The sequence below is a fragment of the Pinus tabuliformis genome, chromosome X (genome assembly GCF_031772625.1).
Source record: "Pinus tabuliformis cultivar Carrire ecotype Pingquan chromosome X, CPIR1, whole genome shotgun sequence".
NCBI classification, from domain to species: Eukaryota; Viridiplantae; Streptophyta; class Pinopsida; order Pinales; family Pinaceae; genus Pinus; species Pinus tabuliformis.
The window spans coordinates 719735958-719740810 of record NC_142308.1 but is presented as its reverse complement, the minus strand read 5'-3'; positions in this window follow the sequence as shown (position 1 = coordinate 719740810).

Below are 4853 nucleotides of genomic sequence, written 5' to 3'. Positions count from 1 at the left end.
TAGGTTGATTTCTTTTCAGTGAGAGGATGAAGGGAAAGAGTTTTGGGTAGCGGAGGCCCCACGTAGCGATTTTGGGGCTTAAAGACCATAAGTTAGGGTAATGATATTGTAAAAAGTTACGCGAAGTGTGCGGAGCACGAAAGGTAATAGGTTGAGTCAAAGGGTTGTCCGCCCAAAAATAATATAAAATAATAGGAAGTGACTCGGCCTACCCATGGTCCGCGGACCGTGGGAATGTATAAATAGAGCGAGGATCTAAGGGTAGAGGTAGCTTTTGAAAAGACCTAATGTGGTATGGGTTTGTGGAAGTAATATTCTCTCTAAGTCTGTAAGTCCGAGTTGAGGGTGTTAGTAGATGGATAGCGGCTCTGCAGTTGTGTGCGTAGAGGCCTAGTAGAGTCTGCAGTTGTGTGCGTGGACCCCTGTAGCTGGGTGCGTAGGGTAAGAAGTGGGTTGTAATGAAGCAAGGACATTAATAAAGATAAGTTGATTCTGAAATATTGCGGATCTGGCTTTATTCTGGTTTATGCATCTGTTATGATTTATATGTGTATGTTCAGAATTTATTCTTCTATATGATTGTGCGCACTGGTTATTACTATTAAATGTTTTCTTAAAGACCCTAAGAATTAGATCTGTTCTATAATACACTCAGTAATAATAAGAATTAAGAAGCACTGAGGTGCAGACCTGCGCGGAGGTTGGACAGTGGCGCAGAGTGGAGCAAGGGCGCAAATCGATTTGCAAACCCTGCAGAACACATCTAGACATCCCAAGGGTGCAGAAACCTGGTTCCAACACCCACGGTTTGGGCAGTGGCATCCGGACCAGTTCTGCTTCATGTCGAGGAATTTTCGGTACATCCCCTACCGTCGGTGCTGAACTCTACGCAGCGCCCACGACTGTCAACACCATAATATTCAGAAGGTCCTACATCTTCATTGTCCATATTACAACCCCCGAGCTTACTCCTTTAGCATCCATGATCAACAGTTCCATAAGACACAATAACTAACTCCTCTCAAAATGATAGATCATTCAGTGGATGGCCCTCTATGATTTATAAGCGTTTTAAAATTCAAATTTAGTTGTTCCCTCCTTTTCTGGCACTGTAACGTTAAGCCTGCGGCAGATCATTCCGGATATGGGTCATACCTCGTCTCTTAATTGCCCACCGCCCGCTCCTTTCTACCACAACTCAGACATCTTGTCATGAATAGTGACAACAACGATCACCTCTCTGCTTGTCCACGCAGCAGAGCAGCCCCTTCTATGCAACTACGACCCTTGTGACATACCAATTCTACGCGCACCCTTGTTGTCGCGCAGCTTCCTCACAAACTGCTTTATCGTCCTGTGCTCTCTTTCAACTGTCTAGAGCGGTGAGGCTATTCCTTGGTCAGTTAGTCAGGTAGTCGGCCCACCCGTGTAGAGCTTCAGGCGACTGCCATTTACTCTACCCGAGAAGGGTTCTCCATTAAGCTTGCCAAGCTAGACCGCGCCTCCATCTATGACTTCTTTGACTACATAGGGTCCCAACCAATGCATTCGGAGCTTTCCAGGGAATTTCTCGAACTTGTTGTCATATAGTAATACTAGATCATTTTCTTTGAACGTGTGCAACTTGATATGGCGATCATGCCAAGCTTTTTCTCGTTGCTTCTGTACCTGCTAATGGAATCCTGCCAAAAACCGTTCCTCCTCAAGTTCTTCCATTTGCGCGAGCCTCTCTTCTAAAGCCCCATTGTCTGTGATGCCTGTCATTGCTGCTATTCACAAACTAGATACAATGTATTCCATTAGCATTACAACTTCCATGCCATAGACTAACCCGAACGGTGTCTGGCCCGTCAACTTCTTGCACGTGGTTTAGTATGCCCATAACACAACAGGTATGCACAAGTCCCAATCATTTCATTGTGCATTACATACCTTGGTCAACACATTCTCCAAAATCTTGTTGAACGCTTCGACAGTCCCATTCGCTTGTAGATGATATGGCATAATCTGTTGATGATATATCTAGAATTCCTCAGTGAGAGCGCTGATCCTCTCATTTAGGAAGTGCATTCTGTGGTCGCTCATTAGAATTTTTGGACATCCAAACCATGTCAACACATTCTCGAACAAAAATTTCGTAGTTGTAGTGGCCGTGTAGTCCTTAACTGGCTATGCTTCCACCCATCGGGTCAAGTATTATGTTGTGGTGATGATATAACACACACCCATATTTCCTTGAGGTGGGATAGGCCCCACAAATTTGATCGCCAATTTTTCAAACGGTTGCAGCATCATCTATGGCTTGAGCTGCATTTCATCCCTCTGTGATGGTTTCCCAATCCATTGACATACGTCGCAAGCCCGACAGTAAGCTTTTGAGTCTTGATGTAGAGTTGGCCACCATAGTCCAATGCGAAGAATCTTATGTGCTGTGGCGCGTCCTGTATAATGTCCTCTTGCAACCCCCCCATGTTCTTCAGCAAGGATCTTTCCTCACTCAAATTCAGGTACATATCTGCATAGTATTTCATTGTTGCCCATTTTGTAGAGGTTCCCTGCAATAATAGTAAAGCTTGTTGCGCGTATCACTAGTTCTTTCTTCTACTGAACATAATACCCCTGCAGCGCGGTTCTTGTGGTTAAGAAGTGGATTTTATCCTCAAAGTGGCCATCCGTGACGTGCACTGCATAGATTTGTGCATCAGGTAGTCCCTCCTCTAAGTTTGTGGACTCTTCACCGTTCTCAATTTGGGACAGGTGATCTGGGCCTGTGTTTAGATGTCCCGTCTTTACGATGACTTCAAAATCATATTCCAAAAACAATAAACACCATCTACAAATGTTCCCCCCCAACACAGGCTTATTCACTAAGTATTTTAATGCAGAATGATCAGTATACATCTTAAAGTGTCCCCCGAGTAGATAGTGGTAGTATTTCTAGAGCATGTATACCATCGCCAACCCCTCACGCTCAGTAGTGGAGTAGTTCTTTTCAGCTTTGGACAATCGTCGACTTGTGAACACGATCGGGTGATCAATTCCTTCCGCTCCTTCCTATGTGAGTACCACGCCCAACATGATACACAATGCGTCAACATGCACGTGAAATTCGATGTCCCATTTTGGAAAGACCAAAATGGGAGTTGATGCCATCTTTTCCTTGAGAGTTTCCAAACTTTTGTTACATTCCTCATTCCAACAATAAGTAGCGTCCTTTTTCAACAACTGTTCCATTGGTGCCGTGATCTGTGCGTAGCTCTTTATGAACTTTCGATAGTAACCAGTGTGTCCCAGCGTGGCGCGCAGTTGTTTGACACTTCGCGGCGCTTGCAGATTGAGTATGACAACAATATTTGCCAAGTCTACCATCAGGTCTTGCTTGTAGAACACATGGCTGAGAAGGTTTCCAAAGGGGATGAGGAAAGTACACTTCTTTAGATTTAGCACCATTTGGTGCCGTCGGCAAGTATCCAGCATTAACCGTAGCTCGTGATATATTTTTTGACTAGCCCAAATACGGTTCAATCATCAAGATAGACCTTTAAAAACTTATGTATAAATTACTTAAATGCAGCTACCACGACGTGCGAGAATATCATCGACGCGTTCTTCAATCCAAAGGGCATCACAGTGTACTGAAAATACCCCCACTTGATTGCGAAAGATGTTTTGCTCCTATCCTCTGGCGCAATCTTGATCTGGTGGTGCCCCGAGAAACCGTCTGTGAAGGAGTAGGCTTCCTTTCCCCCAAAATTTTCCAGTACTTCGTCTATAAATGGTGTCAGGAATGGATCGTTAACACATGCACTGTTGAGCTTCCTGAGATCCACACAGATGTGAATTTCTCCCTTCTGTTTTTTCTCCTATACAACCTGTTAGCGCTTGAAATTTCACCTCAGGCTGAGAAAGGTAAACTTCAAGGAAACATCAAACCACTTAGCCTCGTAGCTAGCCCTACAGGGCAGGAGAGGGCTCTCTCCGATCTATCTCAGTAAAGATCTTCAATGGGCGAGATGACCAATAGGAAAACACTGATTTTAGGCTAGTAAACTGATCAAGAGGTTTAAATTTGGGATTTTTAAAGTTTTGGTGGAAAATTGGGGAATGGCAATTTCGGGTGTGGGGATTGGACACAGTTTTCGCAGGGAGTTCTTTGGGGTGAGGTAGGAAACAGTATTGATTCCTTTGATAAAGATGGATGGATGAGAATGACTGGTGAGGAGTTAAGGAGAGCAAGCAATAACCTTGAATTCCCCTTAAACAGTTGAAAACATTGATATTAAGCAAACTTAAAAGCAGAGCATGACAGTCATGAATTCTACTTTAACACTTCATTTGCCTAATTTGCAGAAGGAAAAGTAAGGAAATGATTCACATAACACACTTACAAGTACAAAGAGAAACACACCATCAATACATGTGACCACAAGAATCCCAAAAAGGACTGCAAAACCCTGGTCTTCCTTTGCCAAAAATTGCAGAGATACAGTGAGTAATACAATAAGAGCTTCTCCCTCAAGAGTCCAACCTTCAAACCTCTGAAAATGACTAAGAAAATACATAATATAGGCAAGTTAACACCTTTCCTTGCCTCTAGGGGTCGAGCTCATCCTTCTAGGAGCTGTTTCAACCAATTCTAAACTGAGCACTAAAATCTAGGCAGTCAAAACAACTTGCCTCTATAAGCTAGGAAACCAATTCATTCATTTAATTTTCACCTATCTCATGAATGAATCTTCTAGAAGAGATACATAAGTGTAAAAGTGTCATAAAATTACATCATTTACAACAAGGAGGATAAAAATCAACTCCAAAAAGTCAAACATAGTCAAAATTGCGTTTTGCTAAGCTGT